The sequence below is a fragment of the Anomalospiza imberbis genome, chromosome 18 (assembly GCF_031753505.1).
Source record: "Anomalospiza imberbis isolate Cuckoo-Finch-1a 21T00152 chromosome 18, ASM3175350v1, whole genome shotgun sequence".
Classification (NCBI taxonomy): domain Eukaryota; kingdom Metazoa; phylum Chordata; class Aves; order Passeriformes; family Viduidae; genus Anomalospiza; species Anomalospiza imberbis.
The window spans coordinates 8,489,186-8,514,546 of NC_089698.1; the positions used below are offsets into that span (position 1 = coordinate 8,489,186).

At 45.2% G+C, this 25,361-nt stretch overlaps 1 long non-coding RNA gene across 6 annotated transcripts in view; it reads right to left on the minus strand.

Moving 5' to 3' along the window:
* Positions 1 to 25,361, minus strand: part of LOC137484755 (uncharacterized) — a 134,805-nt gene that overhangs the window by 52,629 nt on the left and 56,815 nt on the right. For 5 of the 6 annotated variants that reach the window (XR_011005010.1, XR_011005009.1, XR_011005012.1 and 2 more), the window contains exon 2: positions 1,208 to 1,369. This is a non-coding gene — a long non-coding RNA (uncharacterized lncRNA). Of the gene's footprint in view, positions 1 to 1,207; positions 1,370 to 21,175; positions 21,332 to 25,361 lie in introns of those variants that run through there. The other variant, XR_011005014.1, reaches the window with a different exon arrangement.

Consider the following 25,361-nt stretch of genomic DNA (forward strand, 5'->3'; position numbering starts at 1 on the left):
TCAGGTAGCTCTAGTCCTTATCCAACTGAGTTCTGAAAATATGCAAAGATAGAGCTTTCATACACTTGCTGAACTACTTGTTCCAGTGTTTAACCCACTCCACTGTGAAGTCCTTTTCTGTAGGTTGAGGAGTTTGTCTAGAATGCCACAATTACACTTTTCTCCCTAACATGATGTGTGGAGGCTCCAGACCATCAGGAAAATCTCCCAGTCACAGCACTACAAAGGGAGTCTGCAATGCAATTATGCATGGGCATACAGGCTGCAGGGGCCCAGGGGTCTGGAGATGACAAAAGGCAGGGGAACTGGCTGGGCCTTGTCTTTGTCTCTCAAGGCCTGTGCCCAGTGTGCTGCCAACCATGTTTGCTGCGCATGTTTTTATCTGCTTCTTTCCCCTCCTTTCAGACATTAAATAATGGTCTGAAAAAGCCTTTCCTCTAGAGGTATCCTGGTCTCTGCTGCTATGCACCTCTTCCTCTCCCTTAGCTTTGTCAGCCTAGGACTGTGAACAAGCCCCAAATAAGAGCTGCAAGGAGCAATCATCTTCTTGTTCATGTCTCCAGCTTGTTATGGAGTGGCTTTGTGCAATGCTGAAGGCAAAAGCAGGGCATGGATGCTGAGCAGCAGGTGTGGTATGGCACAGAGTAAGAGAGGGTCTGAGAACAGTCATAATGCTGAAGGCAAGGGTTGCCCCTCTTTGCCTCTTGGGCAAACTGAGTCTTAATGACTTCATGTGCTTCTACAATTTCAAGTACAAGGAAATCCATATTTAGAAAGTGGCAATAGGAAGAATTCAGCTAATGCCATCATATCTGCTTCCACTCTGCCTTAAAGAGTACAGGGGGCCTTGCTTTCCTCTGACAAAAAGGTTAGAGAGTGGACTTGTATTAAGTTTATTCTCCTGGCTTTGAAAGGCTTAGTTATAGTAGGGCTGAGAGCCAAATGCAACTCTGTTTTGAGCTGTTCCTTCTCCTCCTCCACTAAAGAATGATCTTTAAGCTCTGGACCCTCATCTCCACCCAAAATGACTGCCCTGATTTATTTAATGCTTTTTTGTTGTTTCCTTTTAAATCATTCCTAAGCTAAGCTTTTGTTTGCCAAGTTTTCAGCCTGGAGCAAATTTTTGCAGTGGAATTATAACCTCCTATGCTTCCATTTGAAAAAGAGGTGTTTTTCTGGATAGGCTGCTGTCCCACCCATTACTCACCTTGCTGCTGGGAGGCAGGGGAGATGGCAATCTTTTTAAATACCAGCATCTGAAAGTTCAGTGTCACAGGCATGGGCACACATCTGGTTAAAGTATTTCCTTCATATCTTGGCTCCAAATCCTTGGCTGAGACATCTCATGGCAGTAGATGTGTCCAGGGAGCTGAGAGGGAGGGAACAAAGGACACAGAGTGGTTAGGTTTCTCAGAAAGGGAATGGCTGTGGGCTGGAATATAAAGAAATGCCAGGAGCAGAGAGTCTGCTCTCTCAGCACGTTACAGGGTTTGGCTCTCCAGGGCAGTGTGAGGCTCACCCACACTTGAGAAGGCGCCTCTAAAGCACAGGCTGCAGAAAGCAGGAGACTTCTGAGGCCAGTGCCTTCCTCTGAAGGAGCAAATGAGAGATGGCCCGAAAAGGTGCTATGACCTGGAGGCTGAGGGAGACTTGCAAACTTCTTTTCCTCGGGGATTTTGGTTTCACAACTTAGAACTCAGCGAAAGCCTAAAAATCCCTGCTCAGCTGTTAGTGAATTACCAAAGCTGATTTTGAAGCCTGAAAGCTTCTGGAGAAGATGTTTTAAAGCAAGAAACTTCATCTCTCCGGCTGCCTGCTTTACCAGTGGGATCTATTCCCTCTTGCTTACTCAAAGCATGCCTAAAAATGTTATCTGTGGTCTGGGACAGGGTGTGGGAGGGTGCAAGTAGGAAGGGAATAAGACGTATTTGGTGGGGAATTCCCTATGGATGTGTCGGATCAGGATTTAAAGTCTTTTGGTGGATTACAAAGGTTTGTTGTACAGGAATGGATGCCCAAATTATCCTGCATTATGAATTTTTATTATTTTTATCAGCTTATTTCCCCTCTGCCTCTCTCACTGCAGGGAGATTGCCTGCCTTTCCACCACACCCCCTCTCCTAAGGAATTGCTCCATGTTAGGAGCCACTGTAGAATGCAATGACATTTTTACACATGTTGATGTTGGCAGGAAGTTATATGATTGCAGGGCACAGGTCTTTTAGACAGGCTATTGACAAGGGAGAAGAACAACCATGAATAGAATAACAACAAAAAGGCCCATTCTGGTATTGAGCTTCCCTGCAAAAGGGCAGGGCTGGACCCAGGACTAACTCTGAACTTGGTGACATCATCAGATGTGAAAAGCCACAGAAGATGGTGCATCTTACCATCTGAGACAGTCAAAGGGTCAGAAAACCACAAGGTAAATGAATTTCTCTTGCTTTTTAAGACTTAGAAACTAGAGTGGGGAACATTAAAAGTAACCTCTTCCTGCAGGCAAGCTCGCTGCTGCATATGAACTCCCACTGTTGAGGGAGCCACAGAAGCTGAGGACAGAGAGACTTTCTGGTCTATCCATCTGCTTGCCCCAAGGCAGGTCAGCTCAGTCTGCCATCCTTGACTGAAATTTTTAAACTGTGTTTCAAATATTTCCTTCATAGACTCCCACAGCCATCTTTATTCCTTATTATTTTTTACTGCTATAAAGGTTTTCTTTTCCAAAAGCCTTGCTGTAGTTAAAAATCTCAAAATTTTGTCCTATATGCCCTGGACATGGAGAACAAATGATACCCATTCTCCTTGTATTATCTATATTGTCTCTCCAGCCCTTTACTACTCCATGATGTTATCACATTTCTCCTTCATTCTTCTTGTTTAAGAGCCTCGGGCTCTCTCAGTTCTCTCCTTCTAAACCTCCTAGATGCTCTTCTCGTATCTTCAGGCAAATGCCAAGCTTGTTATGTGAGAGAGAATGGCACAGCCCCATATTTTAGGGCAGGGGCTGAAGTGCAGCTACATGCAAAATTGTCTGAAATAACTGAGGCAGCTTAAAAATTTCGTCTCTCCAGAGACTTTGCTGCAGTATTACAGTTCATCCCTCTCCCCAGATGAGAGTATCAATTAGTCTGCAGGCTATGTTTCACATGGCCTGGAAAAAAAACTCAAAATATGAAAAGCTGCTTTCAACTATGGTATTTCCAGGGATCTGTGAAACCTTCCAAAGCTAGTTTCACCTATGGTATGGCATTTCCAGGTACCTGTGATACCTGGTATTTCCAGGGATCTGTGAGAACTTCCAAAGCTAGTTTCACCTCCCAAGTCAGCTTATCCCAACTACCCTCTGACATGTATTTTGCAAGTGTGCTTACAGGATCACAGAATTGCTGAGACTGGAGGCAGTTCTGGAGACCATCTAGTCCATCCCCCTTGCTCACGACAGACTCAACTACAGCGTGTTGAGAACAGTCCAGTTGGACTTCGGATTATCTCTGAGGATGGAGACTCCACAGCCTCTCTGGCAACCAGTTCCTATATTCAAACACCTTTATAGCAGAAATCAGTAAGAGTCTGCCTCTGTCCTCTTTATTCCCCCATCAACTCTTTATACACATCAGCTAATCATATCCAACTCCAAAAACATTTTTGTCTTTTATCTCCTCCCCATGTCTTTTTCCCATTAATGCCTGCTCTGATCAGCAAAGCAGATTCCAGTTTTAGAGAGCTATCAGGGAAACACACAGCAACCAACCACTCAGGTGTGTCCAAGTATCTGCTCCTGTTCTGATCATATCTACGACCAGACCGTGTTGTACTTCCCAGTAACAAAGAAGCAAGGATGCAGGCAGCAGAGCTATCAAAGGCAGCATCAGAAAAGAGGGATGAAGAACTGCTCTACTCATTTTCTGTATCACAATTTTGACATCCATTTAAAAAGACACTCCTTCCCCCCACCATTTCTAGAAGCCTGCAGGATGATAAATACTTAAAAGCCCATGTGTAAGGAATCTTGTGATGCCTGTCTGAATCTGCAGGCATGTAGAAATATGACTAACTCACATCTCAACAGAAGATAACTATGAACCAGAGTTCTGGACAGAGTGGGAAAGGGTAAGAGGGCAGCAGTCCAGTATCTTTCCCAAAATACTGTATTTCTTACCCAGCCTCCAAACTACTATGCCAGCTTTTCCAGGGAAGGACTATGGTAGGAACAAGATGGAAAAAAACCCCTTCTGCTCCTCCCACCACTCTCAGTTCTGTGCCAAGAGCTCAAAAATTGCACTAATTTGACCTTGCCAGACTTTTTAAGGGAACAATCATGTGGGTCTCTGCTATTATGCCTTTACATTTAAAGTCTGCAGCTCTTCAAATATATAGGCACTTGCCTGGCTTACACTGCTCACATCAACATGATACGAATGAGCTACAGGCAAAGCAGGGCTGGGACATGCATCCTTTGCAAAGGTTGTTGGGGAGCAGAAGATAATCACAAACCTCTCTCTCCCCACAAGGTGAAAAGCTTTACAAACCATGGACGTTCTGGACTTCCCCCTTGTCTAAAGCCTCATTTTTCCCTGGAATATTTATCTTTCCTACATTTCCCCTCAGTAACAATCTAATCAAGTAGAATTCTTCTGGTATTAATCAGATGAGCAGGGGAGCACTTTGTGGTTAATATTATCAATTGAGGATGTCAGGAAAGCTTTGACAGGATTACCCTTGGAATTTGCCATTTATTAACTAGGCCATTAGCTAAAATGGCATGGCTGGGGTGGGGCTGGTTTTGCTTTGCACAAGGGAGATGTCCTGGTTGAGGGTGGGGAAGCTGAGGGTGGTGGAGTTCTGTCTCCATCTGATTCAGAGATCTCAAACAGCTGCCCTGGCAGCCCTGAGATATCTTTCTCCATCTGTGCACCTTTCTTTGATTTCATAATCTCTTCCCATTATTGGGAAACCATCACAAATCAAGCTGGAGACTGAGCTAGGAGAGCTTGCACCACCATGCGTAGGCTTGTGGTCCTGACCTGGGAGGACAGGAATGAAACCCTGCTGTTACAGGCTGTTCTGCTATGGGAGGCCAGAGAGAAATGCTCCAAGCCCCTAGCCCAGGGCACCAGGAAGGAGAAGCTAGGTTTAGAAACAGAGGCATATTAGACTTGCAGAAGCAGCTGGCATACAAAGTAGGTGCATGCAAAAAGTTCAGGCAAGTGAGGAAAACAAACCGACGAATTTGTTAAAAAATTTGTTTTCTCTCCTTGAAATTTAGCACTCTTTGCCCAAACCAGACAGATGGATACCCATGGTCAGGTAATGGAAGAATACAGGCAAACACTAAAGAGGAAGCAATTTTTTAAAAATATAGCTGCAACATTCTTTCCCTCCAAGCAGGCTTCTATCCCAGATTCCAGAGGTTCTAGGCATCATTTGCTGTATGCTCCAGACAACTTTCTATGGGCTAGAGGGAGCTTTCACAAACTTCAGCCTCAGAGATCAGTGCACCAGAATAGAAACAGAGGCACTCAGTACTAGAAGTCACTGGGCCATGATGCAAAGGGCCAACGAATGAAGAAAACTCCTCTAATATATCATAGGGTATGTCTTTATTCATTCCTCATTCAGGCGGGAGCAGGGAAATAAAATAAGACCTCTATTCAGGGCCCTTTTTCTTGGTAGTACACCTCAGGAAAGACACCAGGGACTCCCTCTGACTGCTCTCCCACGTGATGGCAGAAAGGTGGTCTCTAATCCTCAGGGGCAATTGGAACATAAAGCTCCAGAGCAGAGATTCTGGGAAGAGGACAACAGGAGCTTCTCTTGACAGACATGAGTCAGTACCTGAGAAGTGTGGTGTAGCCCAGACAGGGGCCAGGTTTGAAAGCTGCCTCTAAATAGCATCTCCTGCTACCCCTTCTAGAGACAAAACCTGTGGCTGGATGGAAGCAGCCCAGTGGTGTGGCCCAGCAGGGCAATTTTTAGATCCTTATAAACCCCAGAATCACAAAGGCATCGATTTAGAGCTTGCAGTAGCTCTGGGAGTTTGTGCACTGTAGTATCTGTCACAGCATCCAGACACCCCACAGCATTTGTTTGTCATGACTCAGTGGAGTAACTGGACTCAGCAAGGAGCAGAACTGGACCCCCACAGAGCATTTACACGTTGTTCTTTTGGACAGAGCTTTGAATACAGAAAGGCAAAAACCAGCATTCATTTCTAAATTCTGTCCTTCCTGGCCAGCTAAAGAAAGAATTTGCACGAGAATCCAAATTGCTGCAGGAACAAAAGCACATCCAATCCATGCAGTCACCTCTGCTTTGATGCACACAGAGAACACATTTATGTAATTTCATCCATTCTCCCTTGAAATGTGGCAGTTATGCATAGAAAGGCTTGAAAAAGGAGTGTCTTGAAATCTCTGTACAATTTGTAATTTATAAATTTCCTAGATCAAAAACCAAGATCTTGAGTTAGCCCTTTGCCATTCATTCAACACAAATAGAATTAACTGAAAATTTAACAGCTACTCCATAACTTCTCACATTGCCTGTGGAAAAACCTATCCATTTATGTCTCAAAGTGCAGGTGTAAAATTCCTACTTCTCAATTTGTTCCAGCAACTGCTCTGATGAGGGAACATCCCAGAAAAATAATTTCTTCACCGGATACTTTGCAAAAGTATGGCTCTGAAACCAAATTCTCTATACCTAAGTAATCTTCACCTTACGCAGATCACTTAGTCTTCTTTTAGAAAGAAGGGTATGGGTTCTCCTTGAGGTAGCTTGCTCCAAAAAGGTCCACCCAAAAGATAAACGAAAAGCCAAAAAAATGTCAACAAAAAAATAGAGACTGAACCTAGTGAAATTGCTGCTGATATTCAGGAGCAGAAACCACATGCCTCTTGCCTGAACAATTTCCAAACCATAAATGATATTTAATGTGGAAAAAGTCATAAATGTACAAAAGTTACTTCTAAAACCAAAAACACAGAATTTCTTACTTATGGCTTTGATGAATGAAGTGTTTTGTATTCTGGCGTCATGCTTGGCACTCTAAGGAGCTTTTCTGCTAGCTGGAAATTAATGGCACTGCATGTTGGCATGTCCACTGGCTTTGCAGCAGACTGGAGAGTGCCCTTCAGGATCCTAACACAGGCTGTCTCTGTTGACTGCTCGGCAAGGTGGAACATGTTCTCCTTGCATCAGTTGTATATCACAAAAAAGGGTTAAAGAATACTAAAAAGACTTTAAATGGTGCTGTGCATTATATTCTTTTGTGCTGTTGGCTCCTACCTGTCTTTCACCTACTACTGTCCAATTCAGGAAGAAACAATAAATCATGCACAAACCAGAAGCGGCTCACACAAAGCAAAGCAGATTAAGGTATTTCAAAGGACACAAGAATTAAGGAAACAGTGCTTTAGTCTTCTGTCTGGTACTGTTGATTTGCAGACATTTCCAAGTGTGTTCCAAAACTATATTTAAAATTAAGCTTTTAAAGTAAACAGTTTCCACCGGGTGCCAAGATTGCTTTAATGCCAGAACAGAAAGCTCTGTTTGACACATGCATAATTTTCCAAGCCGGAAATATAACAAAGCATTTAATACAACAGACATCATTTGATAGTCTCAACTTAGACTCCCACTTGGCAGTGGCAGTAACCAGTCTTCCATCAACTACATCCAAAAGTGATGCTTGCCTAACTTGTTATCATGCAAAACATCAATGGGAGTATCTTCATCTTTTGAAGTCTCTTGGAAATGGAAACATAGGCTGAAACTGCCTGGTACACAACCATGCAGAACATCTGAGAACCCTTCCCAGGTGGAAGCAGACAGAAGAACACAGGGAAGCAGAGCTTTGCAGCCTTTTCTGTACTGTGAGTCACACATCATGTACACACAGAGGATCCCTGTGGGGGCCATGGGGAACCCAAGGAAGGAGAGCCAGTAACTATTTTATGGAAGAGCCATGCTGGAAGAAGTCAGCAAGCCTGTAGCTGCCCAGTCAGCTCTCCAAAGGCAGCTGCTGACTGGTCAGCACACACTGTTCTGAGAGCTATCTGCTTTTTTTTTTTCCCTACCACTGGTTACTTTTTGCATTATGCAAGCCCAAACTTTAGTACAAGGATCTTTTTATCTTCCTGGATCAGTGAGTGGCATGGGTTCTTCACTTCTTCACCTAGTATGAAAGAGAGCTATTTTAACCCTTCACTTCCAAAAATGCACATATTTTTGGTTATAAACACATGTATGATACCAGATCCTCAGGATAAACAACACTTGATTCATAGTTTTCCTAGGGTTAAGTGGTTTTAGTTCAAAGAAAATCATAGCTAAAAATATATGAATATATTTTTAAAAAAACAAACAAACGACACTTGGTGATGATCTGTAGCCTTGCCCCTCCACAGAGGAAAGGCACATTGCCTACCAATGAATCTTTGTGAGTAGGTCCTGGGTTGTTTTCATCATTTCTAACAACCAGTGACTCAGTTTTCCTTTTCTCCTCCTGCACCTCACTGAGTGAATTAAACAGGCTGTCAGTGGCTCAAGGCCAAGTCCAGCCCTCTCTCTCTGACAGCACACTTCAGTTTTGCTGTTCCAGCACTTCTTGTGGGACAGGTGCCCAGTAAGTGCTTTAGAAACCAGTGTTTACTATTCACAAGAGGAAGAATTTCAGGAAAAATACTATCGTAACATCCATGACAGGAGTTTTTTATAACCCTCTTTTTAAAGTCATGTGCTTTTGGTATGGCAGCCTTCTAAAATGCATCTCTTTTGGGGTCCAACCCATTCTAGGGTTGCAATTTTCTGTGTGCCTGGAGTGAACATTCCCTCACGTCTGGTAGCATCCAGATCTGTGGCAATGTTCTCCCTGGGAAGCAGTGCCTAACGTGCTCTTTAAAAACAAGTCGTTAGTTCAAAAGGATGTCAGAGGAAATATATTCCTGAACTTACCCACTGTAGCATACCTGGTCTTTCCTTAAGGCTGCAACTGAAAAGACCCAAATCCTTCGTGTCTCAGCAGACTCCTAATTCCTGAACAGGCAACAAAATTGAGTGCCCCCCCTAACAGCTCACTAAGATCTCTCTCTCTTTTTTGCTGTCAGTGTATTTTGCTATTTGACTTCTAACAGGTTTTCTTTTCAACAGAAGCAACTTCTACATCACCTGAGAGCTGGTGCAGCTAGGTCAGAGTCTGTACACACAGTGACACATCATGCACCAGATGCAGAGGGAATTAGCTTGAGTTCCACAGAACTGATGAGGCATTCTTCAGCATTTTCAGTTTTGTTTACTTTCTTGCTCATTATTGAATGCTGCTCCTGTTTTTTATCCATTTGCAATGGTGCCTGTGTCTTTAGTGCTTCTGTACAGCCCTCAGCAATCCAGATGTTGCTCCCATGCTCCAAACTGATGCTTGCTGGAAATTATCTTTTGTGGTTTTCCTGTGCTTTTCCCAAAAGACTGAGGCACTTTTTCCTCTTTGCTTTTTCCCAGCTATCATCTGTGTTTTCCCTCACACCTTTAAAAAATTTGCCACCAAAACAGTCCAGCGTGCAACACAGCAACAATCTTTGAGCACTCATTCCTGGAGCTCCTATGGAAACAAAAGAATTGCTGGAAAAGAGTTTTCTGGCAACTCATGGCTCCTCACCTGCAGCCTGGGGCACACCACCTGAAGCTGCTATCATAATGCCTTGTCTCCTATCTCATTAGGGCAGAAGGTAAATTGCAATTCTTTATTCCTCAGCACAGATCACAGAAGTATCCTGAATAAATTCCCCGTTTTTAAAATATGATAATTTTATTTGGAGACTGCTTCCAAACTTGGTTCAAGAAATGCTTTGGAATTAAGAATACAGTAGTATCCATTATTCAAATGGATAAAGATCCTCACCACTGTAATGCTGCACCCCCTTTCTTTAAAAGTTGCTGTTAACTACTGAATGTTAACACTCTTTTTTTGCCCTAGTTGGACAACTCCATGATCAAAACTACACTCATTAAACATGTACCGAGAGACCACAAAAAGACCTCCCTTATTTTCAGTTAATTAAACATATTGTTAAACGGAGTGCTAAGATTGAGTCTGAGTTATCAAATGCAGAAGCCCCCAGCTTCAAATAGATCAAGGGACAAAAGCTATTGGTACAACTTTGAGTCAATGGAAATATGGCATTATTTCTACCAGCACTGGTGAGAGCACAGACAGGTTATAACACAATAGACATTCCTGAACCCCAAATTTTTCGAAATAAGGAAATGGTCCTTGGACAAGGCCGAAGCTTTCCAGTGAAGACACAAAAGTTTGTCCTGCTGCCACACAGACTTTGTTTGGTGACTAAGTATGCCTGAGTATCTTGTTAACATGCCCTACAATCTTGAAAGCTGACCCTTTGCAATAAGAAGTGTGACAAAGAAACAAGCTCTTGAATGGGGAAAAAAGGCTCTATGCCCCAAGCACTGTAACCCGAATAAGGGGCTTTCTGAAGGAACAAAGCTGCTTGTACACAGGTGCCTGCTCCTTGAGTCAGCGGGTAAAGTGCAAGCCAGCAACACTGTTGGGAATTGGGCAGCACAGGAGTTTGAAGCAGAGGCTGGTCTGCTTTGTCTCTCGATGTCACAACAGTTCCTGAAAATTTCAGAGTTCCAGGAGAGCTGCCCGACTTCCTCTGAGCCGCTGCCTCCAAGCTGCATTCACAACACTGGAGGCCTGTGTATTTCAGGAATGCAAAAAACTGGCACAGTGAGGTCTATGATTCAGCCAAGATGATGTGTTGGGACATGACTGAAGTTAATTAAAAGGAGCTTAAGACAGACAGACAAAAAAAAGAGTTTGCAAGACTTCTTAAAGAGCCAATTAATTATTATTTGTGGCTGCACACGCCAGCTGGGCCACAACATGGAATCTCCCCAGCCCTTACCACTCACCTCAGAGTCTTTATACAATGCCAAAGAAAACCCATACGCAGGTCAGCCTTTGGGAGCTCTGGGCCGAACTCCCTCCACTAGAGGTGAGCAGAACTTCACATTCAGCAGAACAGTCTTGTTTACACACAGAGATATATGCTTGGTCTAAACAGTGGACACAGAGCAATAAATAAATGATATCTTGGTTGACACGTGAAAGAGCATGAGCTCTGCAGAGCAGGATGACCCAGTGACAATTGTCTTTGTAAAGCATGAACTGGAAAAGGAAGGACTGGCTCCACCTGGAGTCAGGGTGGGGGAAAAGAGAATAAATGTGAATAATTTCAGCCCCTCTACTGCACGATAGTGATCATTTTCACTGCTGCACAGGGCACTCACACTTAAAGAAGCATAATTTCCCTGAACACACTTCCAGACTAATTTCCTATAAGAAATTCATTTCCTCATTAGCAATTCCCTAAGACTCTAAATTCCTTTAAATTCCCAAAGACTAAATTCCAGGTCCCAAGTATACGGACCTAAACCCTTCATTACTTCCCTGAGGACAGCTAAGCAATGTTCACATGTGTGAGCAATCACCTTGCTTTCAATTCTCTGTACATTCAGCCAGCACTGTCCCAGAGGTACAGCTGAGCAAAGACAGGAGCGGGCCTTGCCCAGCCTTGGGAACTCAGAGCCACATCCCTGCACAAAGACAGAGCAGTCGGAGCTCCCATGCACTGAGCAGGTCGCCAGACAAATGCTTACCACAATCTGCACTTTCCCCACTCTAGAGGACAGACCGTGCTAAGGTCTGTCAGTAGCTGACATTATGTTTAACAGGAGGATACAAATTTCAAGTGGCTGAGGGTGATTGCAGTTTCCAAGGCTGCCGTGTGCGTGTGACTGGCACGGCCGGGCTGCTCCTGTGGCAGGGCCAGGAGCCTCCCAGCGCTGCAGGCCCCACACCTGCTCGCACAGCCCTACCTGCACGTAGACCTTGGCAGCCCCTGTGGCATTTGCTGGGGTGGGGGTGGGAAGACCACGGTGTCATTTACACACAGGTTGAGCAAACCAGGTGCAATCAGTTTGGGTTTGGCTGAAGAATCCTCCACCCTTCTCGAGCTATTTAACCCCTGCAGTGCCAAACCTTTATGCATGCCCAGGGCAATGAGAGCATTAGTCTGCAGAGGAGGCATCTGTAGATCAGTCATCATTCTCATATTGCCAAAGGCAACACAGAGACGGGTCATATTAAGAGAAAGATAGCCAGCCCTCCAGCTACTGTACTCTTAAAGTTATTACATTGTCCTGTCACCTGGCCTTGGACAAGCTAAAATGATGCATGACAACCCTTTGAAGAGCATAGCATAGGGATCAATATGCTGCAGATGCAATAGGCAAGAAGGTGGCAAACAGACAGCTGGACAGGCAAAGCCTTCAGGACGGAGAAGCGATGCAGCACTGCCAGTGCACTGTCCTGGGACAGAGCTGCACGTTTTGTCCAGGTCTGTCCCATGGCAGAGATACAGACCTGGGATCCATGGTCTGAAAACTGCTCTCTGGAACACCCACATTTTGCCTTCACACTCACTGAGCTCTCTGGTTTGTGGGGTATACATCTTGCAGCACTCCAATACAGGAAGATTTGAGTTTGCAGTTTGTAGGGGGTGGACAATTATCAGACCCTGACATCATGGGTTCGTAAAGTCAACTAAGGGCTGCTTACTCCCAGTCTGTTATGTTCCTCAAAATTAATACTGTAGTAACAAAGCCTTAATTTCCCTATGGGAAATTGCTGAGTGCAGATCATTCAGTCTGTAGGGGACATGTCTGCAGAAAGGCCTGGAAGAGCAGATTTCATTTGAGTTTCTGTTTCCAGTTGTTCTTCTAAACTTTTCACAAAGGGCTGAAGAAACAGGAGAGGGACGTGGGGGGGAAGTCCCGATTTAAAGTCTCAACACCTTGCTGGATCCTTGCCGAATGCAGTTTCAAATTAACAACTCCAAACCAGCAGCAAAAATGCTTCTCTCGACCCCTGGGGGGGGGGGGGGGGGGAAGGGGAGGGGGGCAGTGCAACACCCAAGCATTGGCACAAGGCAGAGCTCAGATTTGACACAAAAGGACTGGGTTGCTCACCTCTCTCCGGGGCTGAAGCCCGGAGAAAGGGGCACTGCTTCCCGAAAGGGACAAAGACAGCCAACCCCACAACAAAGAACACTTTTCAGCAGCACATAAAAGGAGGATCTGGCTCTGCCCCTCCGGCCAGACCCCACCCCTCGCAGCGTGGAGGCCTTGCCCCAGCCAAATCTAATCAAGTCTGACACACAAGACAACGCGGACGGACACTTGCCTTAGGCAGCACCCTCCTCTGCTCCTCACCCATAGATCTCCCCCCGACGCACAGGGCGCTTCCTTGCTTGAAGAGCTCAGGCCAGCCCACGGCCCCATGCCTGCCGGCCATCACCCCCTCCGGTCGGGCAGGCACCCCGCCACAGCCCCAGCGGCCGCCGAGAGGGTGAGGTGAGCGCCCTCGCACCACCAGCCCGGACCTTCGCTGCACTGATGGAGTGGCTCTGCTCACGTGTGGGGAAAGGCAGCCCCCGCCCCTGCTGTAGTGGGGCACGAGCATTCCCTGCTTGCAGCCACAACTGAGGTTCCCTTTTCCTTAGAGCCTCCATAACTGCCCCCATGTACCTGGAGGAGGCTTTGCCCCCCCAGCCCTCATAGTTTAAAGTGCAGTTGCGTGTTGATTAAAGTGCACAAGAACTGGGCCAGATCCTCAACAATAGAAGTGTTCCTTCAGATAGGAGAAAAAAAACCGTCAAGCTTTATAATAGTGCATTTAAGCATTGCTGGGACAATCAAGTAACTGCTGAAGGTAGAAAGCAGCTCAAAGCAGCCAGACCTGTCTCATAATAGCAGGGAAGGCTGAATATTTCCTAAAATTGTCCCTCCTGCATTATCTACTCCACTCCTCAGGTCAGGACTCCGAATGCTCCAGAGTGGGCGAGAGTCTAGCAAGGAAAGCTGAATAAGCATTGCTTGAAAGGGAGGAGGCAGGAATTCACCAAAGTGAAGAGGAGGAGGAGAGAGCAGAGGCTGTTTTTAGAAGTACTGGCAGCACCTTTGTCTGCAGTGGCCAGGAAACTGGTTGGAAGCCCTATGACTTGAGCAAGACACCCAGACCGGGAAGCCAGAAGAGGAAGGGACTTGGCAGAAATTCCCCCGCAAAGCAAGGAATCATTTATGCAGCAGAATATTCAGCTTGGCCTCACTGCAAAGAAACGCTGCCAGATACCTGATCGTGCCACCAGTATATTAGCACTCCACTCCCCTGCTCTAATGTAGTCATGAATCTTCTTCGTGCACTTCTATCTTCCATTTGATCAGTTTTACACAGCTTCTCTCTAGCCCCAATCTTCCTTCATTGCCCTGGGGCCATCACAGCGTTCTCCCAGAGCCATCGGTGTCCCATCCCCCTGGCTCCCAGCAACCCAGCCTCATTCCTTCCACATATGCCCTTTGGGCACTGTTGTCGCACCCTCTCCTTTGAGAGTCTCATAGCACACGGAAGGGTGAAAACCACCACTCTGGCCTTCTTAGGGTTAAAGACAAAGAGGCCAAGTATCAAAGAGCCAGCTCAGGGAAATTTTGGCACCTGCAGGAAGCTGAGATAACCTGGCTGATGCATTGCTAAACTCACTGCTTCAGTTTATCTTTACCCTTCCTCTCTGAACTAGCTTCGTGTAGCTCACTCCATGGTGTAGTGCGGCATAAAGCCCTGGGTAGCCAGAATGTCTGCAGGAGAAAGAGCAGATAGGGGAATATTCTATCACTGCATTTATTACTTGCCCACACCACAAAAGGAGAGTGAGAGGCTCAATACTAGGCAGCTGCAGCACCTGACAAAGTATCACAATGGAATTAAAATGCACCTTTCCACAGTGCAGAAAGTTGTCAAGGGCTGGTGGTGCCAGCGTACACCGATGGGCAAAGTCTGAGAGGTTTACACCCATGCCAGCCAGACCTTCAAAACAGAACAGTGCCACTTCAAATACATACAGACATCTGAAAGCTTCACGGAGCAAGTGATAGTCATGTCCTTTTTTTCTGAATGTGTTTGTCCCTTTTCTGTTTTAAAAAATGAAGCAGAACAGTTTTAACTGTTAGAGGCTTTTTCAGGGCACAGCAATACACCAAATAATTTCCCTTTGCTGTAGTCCATGGAAACAAAAATAACCGTGTTAGAAAGACTATAGTCAGCCAGTTAGAATGTGCGTATCTCTCTTCCCAACAAACACAGAAAACATAAATCTACACTTGAGTTGTAGTCCTAATTTAACATGTCATCTACTAAGATTATCAATTTCAGTCTAGCTATGAAAATCTGTTGCTGGAGGAATAAAATCCTAGCTGAGTCTAGAGCTAAAACATAACTATCCTGGAAACATTTGTTAATGAAGAAATGACATACGCTAGCATTGGCAACTGTATGTTAATTATCCTCTGTGTTGTAAAGAAACATAAACATCCAAATCCACTCGGTCAGTGCTAAAAATTGAGACAGAAGAAAGTTCACTTTGGACCTGATACTTGCCACACTGGGTTTGAAGTTACATAGAACTGGTTCCAGACCTTTTGTCCAAAGAATCCTGCTATGGACAGGACACTGCATTCTTTCCCTTTTAGAATAAATGCTTGCACAGGGAAAGCCTTGTGCCCACCTAGAAAAGTGGGTGACACCAACAGATATGGAGGAAAGTACAGAAATGGATTTTTGATCATGGCTAAAGGGGTGACTGGTAAGCATTGAAGTACAAACTTTGTGCTTGGATACTTCAAATTAGAAAAAGTCTGTTCCTTTGGGTCCGTGCCTAGTTTTTGCAAGTTAGCTGGATTACCATCCTGTCTTTCTTTCCACGTACTCATTCAGGCCATGAGTTTAAGGCTCCTAAAGGCACCAGATATTGGGTGTAGGTAAGGTGTATTTGTTTGTTTGAACTCTCCTTGCAGAAACAACAATAAAAGAAGGGAAGAACATTGGATGGCTTCAGATTTGCTTTCCAGCAGAGTATGACTAAGGCAGAGAGGCAGCCTGGTAAATACATTCAGTCAGGACTCCAGGGTGGGACAAAAACATACGGAGAAACTCAATAGAAAATAAATAATATACATAGAAGTTCCCAGTCATTAGTAGAGTGAAGAAAATGAAGACGAAACAGGTGATCGGGAGGCAGTTTTTGTGGACACAGCCTGGAAGGGAGGAGAGCCAGGAGTTTAATCTCCATGCACAGTCTATTAATATGGACCCAGCAGACTGACAGACTGAAGTAATAGGTGAGAAAAGTGAGGGCAGGAGAGACAGACCAGAGAATAAAGCTCACTTGGAGGTGAGTGGTCCAAATGCTGTGCTGGACCCTGTTTTGGTTAGTTGCTGTTGTGTAACTGGAGATTGCACATTGGCTTTTTGGAAGTTTATAGAATTCAGGAATCTCCTCCAGGGAACTTGCTGTGCCTGAATGGAAGAGCACAGTGACCACAGTGAGCCACAAGCAGTTAGTGGGAGGTAGAACAGAAAAGGTTCTGTGAGGATGAGTGTGAGGAGAGGAAGTATCTAAGAAATACAAATTGATGCTGGTTTGTGGGACAGAGAAAATCTGAAGAGGAAAGGATAACAGACAAAAGGAAAGTCCTAGGAGAGAACACAAGTTCTTTGAACTGAAATTCTGCTTTACTTTAAAAAACACACACATTGCAACAGAGATGCGCATACACACACACAAACAAGTCAAGTATCCACATGAACATAGTTGGTTCTGGATATCCCTTCTTTCTTTAATTGGTCCCAGGTGAGGCATCAACAATCACATCTGGAAATTTTTATACAAATGGCAGGAAAGCCAATGACTCGGGTCACAAATATTTCACGCTCTCTCTTTGCCAGAAACACGGGACAAATGTGGTTTACATCTGCCTCCCTATAAATACACACACACTTGAAAGGTTCTCTGCTATGGCAAATACTTGTGCATGTAAAAGCAGAGCTGGTCAGTGTTCCTCCCATCCACCCAAAGGAGATTCAGTCAGAACTCTGGTCAGTGTTCCTCCCATCCACCCAAAGGAGATTCAGTCAGAACTAAGAAACTGGATGCTGGGTAACACCTGCAGTCCAGTTCAGGCCTATTGTCAGTATCAGGATCAAGAAATGGCAAAGACATCCTTCCTTACTGGCTGTAGAAGCAAAACACAGAATCAAATTACATGGATGAGCACTTTCAAAAGCTGCTGCAGCCCCTGCCTTCCAGACCCAGACTCTCCATGAGACCACAGTGTCAGGCACACCCAGTTTCTGTCTGACATGCAAACTCAGCTTAACTTTCAAAAGCTCAGCTTTCAAGAAAAAAAGACACTGGGTCCTCCCTTAATCCCCTACTCTTCCTGCCTCAGGTGCCAGCTACCACCTGAGTTTATCCACACTGAGTCAAGAAGAAACTGTAATAGTTTCTTGTCTGTGATGCACCAATTCAAGCAAAGCACTGCCTGACTTAATTAGTTCTATCCAGTGTGCACTGGTGCTGCAAAATGGTCTACAAATACAACTCATCTCAGCAGTAAGGACCAACCTCTTGGGCATCAGAGGATGAACTCAGGTTCTAACAGTAGCACCGTTTCCTAGCAGAAACACTGTGTTCAGCTTCTGCACAACTACTCTGTGAGCATTATAATTGCAAGAGATGGACACTATCTGTGTCAACAGTTCTCAAAAATGCAGAGAAGCTCTATTTCTCTTCAGTGCTAGCTAATTCTTAGAAGAACCACAATATCTTTGCTCTTCTGAGATGTCCTGCTAGTGTAGGTGATGCTGTTGGTACTTGGCAATAGACACTGGTTTAGAACTGAGAGGCCTGCTGTGTGCAACAGAGTGTGCACAGCAGGCAGAGCAGGGCAGGGACAGTTTACACACCCCTAATGAGCCAACTCTGATCCTATCTATGGCAACTTTGTGTTGCTCCAGGGGTAAAGAGACTGCAGAAGTGACTTAACTAGATGTCAGAGGGAACCTCCTAACACCACCAAAGCAATCCAGTTGGCATTTTTTTCATTCCCTCTGCCTGCCCTTGGCATAGTGGATGTGCCAGTAGCTGTTTACAGAGCTCTGCCAACTTCTGGGTAGCCGGGTATGACATGGCTCACTGCATCCCTAGAACAGCCTGGAGTCTGCAGCTCTGAACTCCAGGATGATGAAGCTGCTTCACAGACTTAGATCAAAAATAATTTTCCCTCACTAAGGAGATTGCCTAAATCTAAAGACACAACTTTACCTACCTCTGAATGTCCACTGTTAAGCTTCCTGCCATCAGAATTTGTAATGGACAAGAATCAACAGCACCCAGCTACTGTATCTCTTGGGTTTGATCTTTTCCCTTAATCTGTGGCATTTAGCTAGAGCACCTGACCATATTTTCTCTCATCTAAAGCCTTAAAACAAATTGGAAAGTTCCATGTATGTTCAAGCAGGATCTGATCACTCAGGCAGAACAGCACAGCAAGATACACATTCTCCTAAAGTCAGTGGAATTCCAAAGGCAAAGCACTTAAAATTGACAAAATGTCATAATTTTTATTCAATGTTTAAGTAACACATTCAATTTACCTCTACTCTTACTGATGGAAGAGAGATTAATAGCTTACTAATTTTAGGTGTTTTTTTAAAGATTAAAGAAATTTGATTAAACATTTCATCTCTTGACTGTTAGATCTTTAGATCACTCCATCAGCCAGGCTCAAATTTGTGATGTTGCTGGTACCTGTCTGAGCCTCACAAGTCCAGAACAGGTGCTCCCCTACCAGGTACGTCATTTGCCTCATTCTCTTTGGACCCCTACAAGCGACACCGCTGGAAACAGGATCACTGAACTGATCAATGAGTTTGTCATGGATGGCTCACACCACTGCCTGGAGCTTTCCTGAAGCTCTCCAGAAGCCCACACCAGGCTGGCCAGCATGCCAGGACCCAGGAAAACTGAACCAAGTAGAAGCACGAATGTTTGGAGTCCTCACTCCAAGTGCTGACAGACAGTGCCGTGCTCTGATTTATTCTCTGTAGCCTTTCTAAGGGCACACATTGAAATGACCTCCCCACGTGTCTCATATGGTATGCCACAGGTGTGAGGCTGTTGCTGCTCTTAACATCTTTTAAGTGTTCCACCAGATGAAAAGATGAATTCCCTTTGTTCCTTGGAGATGGAGTTTCTTTCATTTCCTGCATAAGGATGCAGTCCACACTTCCAGTAGAGGGAACAGATGATGTAGGCCTGGAGGGTAGGGGTGCATTTGCATGGGATGGGCTATCAGGTGGGCTTGCACTATTAATCACTTACACCCATTGAGCTGTATAGGACTGGCAACAGCAGAACTGTTCTGAGGGAGTGCTCTGTATCACAAGAGCTCCGGAGAAGAAAACCATCATTTCAAACCTCTTTGCTCTCAACCCATGGAAAGAGTCCCCTTAAAACCAAAGCTGAATGAAAGGGCCATGATTTAGCTTATTTGCATATGTGATTATGTAAATCAACCTACTGCTTCTTATCCCATGGCAGCAGAGCTGCTTGCAGAAGAGCCTCCAATGGAGAAGATTGGATTATGGAAAGGGTGAAAGCAGGTCCTAGCTGCATATATAGAGTTCATCAGTAGGCATGTGGAAAAAAGGGTGATTTAACCCTTCACTGTCAGAGAGACAGGACAGAGAAAAACAGTGCAACAACCATGGAGAATGCTTAGATATAATGCAGCAGCCTTTACTGGAACATGTTTAAGGAAGTATTTTGTGATCACTTGGACAGCTGTGTGCAAAAGGGTTAATGATCATAAGCCAACAGAAATCAAAATGGTGAAATATTTCTAGCTCCAGGATCCCAAGAAGAGCCACCTCATTCACATGTCATTGTCACCTTGTGATGGTGCACACAGTACCTGCTTGTTGCTCACCAGCATGCCCAGTACCCACCTCCTGAGATACATGTTCAGCATTCCTGTACAGTTATCCTGTTATCCCACTGCTGGATGGACTGTCATCTGCTCCAGCTTTCCAGTTTCCATCCCACAGATGCAACATCCAAGCCAGTGCTAGCTGCCCTGCCCAGGACATGCCATGGCCCTATAACTCCTTACCCTTTTATTATGGATCTGTCTGCCTAGCACCCCATTGCTTCCCAGGGGTGCTGTCCCAGGGCAGTAACAAAGCAGCTTTTTATCACTGAGAGGCTCAACAGGCCCCATCGATGTAGCAGCACTGCTGGGGCTAACACAACCTGTCCAGCATATCTAAGCATCTGTAGGAAGGGGGACATTTTTAATCCTGTGAAGAAACTGCTGCATGGATGACAGAAGCAAAGAGACCAGGCCATCTCCATCTAGAGGGAACAGGAGCAGCATTCAGGGATGCACAGAAAGTGCTACATAGTATTTTGCAAGCTCTAAATAATCTCTTACTAAGGCTAATAGGGCATCTGTCAAAAAAAAAACCCCAAACAAACAAACAAAACCCAACAATAACAAAAAAAAATCATTAAAAGTAACAAAAGGAAAAAGAACTGGCACTTCTAAAGAACAAGGCTAGTATGAATCAGCCATCTCACAAGTACTAATTTTAAACTGACTACAGGAGTAAGTGACAATAACTTCAGGATTCCAAGAAATATCCCAAAGCAAAACTAAATGTGTCTCTGTATTTTTCTTTGTTCTGAAATTTGAATCAGGATGATTTTGGCCAAGAGTCACTCAGCTTTTAAAGCCAACTTTGACCAATTTAAAGTTTCTAAACCAAGGGAAATAAAGTAGATTCTTTGGAAGAATTTTGCATGTGTGACACAAATTTAAAGCAAAAGGTGTTGTGTGGGGGGAGGGCAGGTTTTGTTTTGCTAATCCTGCCAAGACTGGCAAAACAAGGGGGGATTGTAGCAAAACTTTAGGTTGACCCAGACCAGTAACATTTCTTCAAGTTTTTCTGTTGTTACCTACGCTGGGTCAGCCACCCTAACCTATCCTTTGTGAATATATGGAAAAGCACATAGAGCACCTGACACTGGCTAATTCTGGGTCATTTTTCTACTGTAAGCAGGACTGAGGTGAGATCAAACAGTACTGAGTCAAACCCAAACTTCATAAAATGGCACTATTATGCACAGCCCTGGTAGTTCCAGAGGACCCACTTCAAATATCTGCAGTTTGAAGTGTAAATGAATAAAATTCCTTCACTTACAGGATTCCTCATCCTCCTAGCTTCCTCAGGATCATCAGATTTGATGCCCTCAAAGACTAGATCAAATTCAAGATGATGGAGCATCTGGAATGTATCTGTGCTTGAATCCTGCAGTTTAGATGCCAGCTTCCTCTTCTGTGGTAGCAGTGCCTCTGCAAATCATGTTCAGAATCAGAGGAACAACCAAATGTGTGTTTGTTTTCACTATCTTCAGAATTAAGAAAGAGGCTTAGGTGGGGGATTCTTGCATGCCAGCTGCACTGCTTTAGCCATAGCATTGTACTGATTCTATGGTAGAAAGGATGACACCAGAGGAACAACATCCATCTAGCTCCAGCAAAAGTATTCTGGCAACTTGCAAGATAATTACTAAACTTCCACTCATTTTTGGTTTTTCCTCACAGTGGAATTCAGGGTATGTGGTGGTTGGAGTCCAAACAGCCCTAGAGGCTTGTATGGGAGGGACTGCTAGTCATGGTCACTCCAGAGAGAAGGGAGAAGGCAACAGAAAGGAAGGAATCCAGCTGAGGGAAGGAACATGCATACGGACAAACCCATCCCACTGAGGATTGCAAGGAGGAGCAGCATGCCAAGTTCAACACATCTTGAGGGACAGAGCTTGGAAGCAATGAGAAGGTCTCTTGGATGCAGTCAATAACAGCAGTATGAGCTGGCTGTTGGCAAGAGCTATCGATGGCAGCATTCACATTATGCTGTTTTTTCCCATTTTGAATGCCCCCATCAGGCTTGTACCACTCCAAAGTACCAAGACCCTATATACACTAAACCTCTTCTCTTCAGCCTCTTCAAGGTTGGCCATGGACCTGTGCTGTTACCTGTATTTGAGAAGGCCTGGGAGCAGCTCCTGACAGCTGCTGATCTCTGCAGTCAGGAACTGACAAAAACGTGGCAAATGTACCCTGTGAGACAGCCTGGCATGTTTAACCTACACCAGCTGGAAAAGTGACTGCTGAATACTGGAAATGGCTTTATCCATGGGGTTGGTCTAAGGCAGCTTTTGTCAAACTGACCAGGAGCTTTGTGCCCTAACAGTAGGGTACTCTGTACCCGCCGCTCATCGTGTGCCCGCAGCAGGTTAAACAGCCCAGGGTCAGGGTGTGCTCTCAGTGCAGCTGCTGGAGCACTGGCAGTGCCCTGGCCCTAGCCCGAGTGCCAGCATTGCCATGAGGCAGCCAGCCCCAGCCTCAGAGGTTTGACTCCAGCAATGCCTTCCCATTCCTGGCTGGCTGTCTCCCATGTGGCGACGCATAGCACTATTCACCCGACTACTGGCCCAGCCCAGAACTGTTTTTATTAGAAAACACTAAGGCAAGCCATTCCAAGCCTCAGAAGAATCATCTTGTAAAGATCTGGGCTTGAGATGCCAAATGATTGCTGCTTTGGCAGAGTCTGCACATTCATTTTTTATTGGTCACAAACGCTTTCCAGATGCTGGCATGCTGGCTGCAGATTGCAACTCTGGGGACTTGGCTCCCAGCCCCAGTCACTTTGTTAAACTCTTGACCTGCTGTGGGTTAAAAGAAGCGGGGAATGGGACTGAGTCACCATGAGGGCATTGCTAAGAGAGAGTGCACTACACAGCAGAGACCCATTTCAGCAGCTTTCTGTGCTCAGCTGGCATGGAAAACATTTAAGGTGGTCCACAGCAATCCAGTTCAGCTGCCAAAGCTGGTGAGAACTGCAGCATAGCACCAGCCTGGGCTTTAGGAGCAGGGGCAGAGAGGCTGCCCTGCAGCTGGATTTTCCACATTGCAGCCCATACACTTTCCATCTTTTTTTCCTCTGCACAAGTGGATTTCCCATCCCTGCTGCAGTACTAAAGCAATCCTCTGAGCCAGAGCCATGTGGAAGATCAGACTGAAAGCTGAAGCCTGGAAACCTTCCTTGGATTCAGGTTTCATGACAAGCCTGAAGCTTCTTCATCAAGAAGGTTTGCAAACCATTGGGGAAAAAAGGCTTTCTGGATTCTCAGTTGTTGGTGTCCCAAGTAAGGGGGAAAAATAAAATAAAAAAAAGAAAAGGAGATGTGAACAAGCAGAAGGAAACACAATTTTGATGGAGCTGTTTGATATTTTTCTGAATGGAAAAAAATTCCCTTTGAAAAACATAGCTGTTACAAATCATTGGGTTTTTTCTCTCCCTCAATAGGGCAGTTAAAAAAAAAAACAAAAAAACCCTGGTATTTTGTACTTTTGGATAGATTTCCTAACTGAAATTCTGCAGCTGATGACTTTCTTTAATCTCAGTTTTCAAGAAGAAAAAGTTCTCTCAAAACCTCAATTCAAAGAGAACACCTCTAGCTGAAATGAAATTTTTCATGCTGCTTTGAAATATGCAGCCAAAAGCAGTATTTCAGAAAATGTATTTCCATTCAGAACTTCTGGACAGGAAGGAAAACAGTTCTTGATAAGATCAACTGACCTGAGCTTTGGTGCAGTTTCTCCTTCTGCTTCTGGGGCAGGAGGTGCTCAGGGAACAGAGCCCCTGCACAGGTCCTCTGCCCATGATATCACCTCAAGGCTCTCATCCTGCTCTCCCACCCACTCCTTTTACGAAGTGCTGCCTAAACCACAGCCCTGAGGAGCTCCTGGGCTCTCTGCTTGGGCAGATGATGAACTGTGCTGGATGCCAGGCAGGACACAGACAGGATGGGAGGCTGGTGCAGGAATGCACAGCAGGGCTGGAGATCAGCTTCTGCAGCGCTCGCTCAGTGAGGCGGTGCTGGGAATGGCTGGTTATCCTTCAGCTGGGGGAAACTGCCAGCAGAGCTCTGCTTGCTCCCCTCCACCCTACAGCTGGGGATGGAGACTTTCCAAGATGCTGACAGAAGCAGGATGCTGAGGGACATCTGGGTGAATCACACTGCTCTGGGTGTTGACTTGTAACCTTCCTTCAGACCTTAATGGGAGCTCAGTGTCACCCACCCGGCGTTCATTAGAGCAGGCAGCACCTCAGGGGCTTGAGCAAAAAGGAGGGAGTGAATGAGCCAGTCCTTCTGCTTAAGCCTTCAACAGGGAAGAGGTTTCAGTGGGAGCTAGGATCTAACTCTTTGTACTCATCCTCCTCAACAGAGGCCTGCCCACAGCTCTCCTGCCCACATTTGCAAGCAATGCATGATCCCTTCAGCAATACTTGTGCAAATAGAAAGCTCTGCAGTCCAGAGGGAGTATTGGGGGAAGGTTTTATCCGATGGATCTGGTCCAGTGATGCTAATTAAATCATCACATTAGAGCTGGGGGCTTTCTTGAGTAAGTGTTACCACTTGAGCTGAATTGCACCTCAGTTCACAGCCAGGTGTGCTCCCTGGATCCAGAGAGCCCTGCCAAACTCATTTCACTTGTGATGCTAAGGCCAGCTCCAGTACAGTCTCCAGAGATGAATAAAACAGGGGAACAACCCAGTGTAAACCTGAAATCTTTTAGATTCAGCCAAGTGGAAACCCAGCCTGACTCCCCACCCCAAACCAAACAACTGAGAAAAAAAGAGAAAGTTTTACATAATAATCTCTCCAATGTTACAGCAGACAGTGTTTCTCTGAGGACATTATGTAATGTCTCGTAAGGGCTTTTAGCTGAATTATCAGGTGACTTGCACAATTACTAAAGAGAAAAACAGAATCACAGGTGAGCAGTAGGTGTGAGAATACACATCTGCCTGTTATACATTAGCAGCTGGAGAAATGATTCAGATTCAGTGAGATGTCACTGGAGATAGGCTCATACTACAGACCTCAGGTTCAGAGGACCTGGAGCTGTTTCAATCTTTCTGGCCCAAGCCTATCTTCTTCAGCATGAGGGAGGACCTCTCTACAATCCTTTGTAGAGGACAGACTCTCCAGGGTGAATTTTCCTGCCACCTCAAATCTTCAGGCCTTTACAACAGGAATCCCTGTTCTGAGACTGATTGATTGTGTCATAGTGACAAAAAAGAGAGCTCTTGGCTATTTCTTCTCCCACAGTCCAAGGATGGGAAGGATGAAAATATTCCAGATTAATTCCCACTACGTAGATGCTGATGTTTACTTCCAGTCTGTTCTCTCCCTTTCCCCTTCTGCTCACTGAGAGCTGTAGGGGTACAGGAGGAAGGACATGTGCAAACACAGCCAGTACATCAGATAATACAACCCTTCATGCCAGCTTACTGACTTCTGCCTCACAGCAAGAAG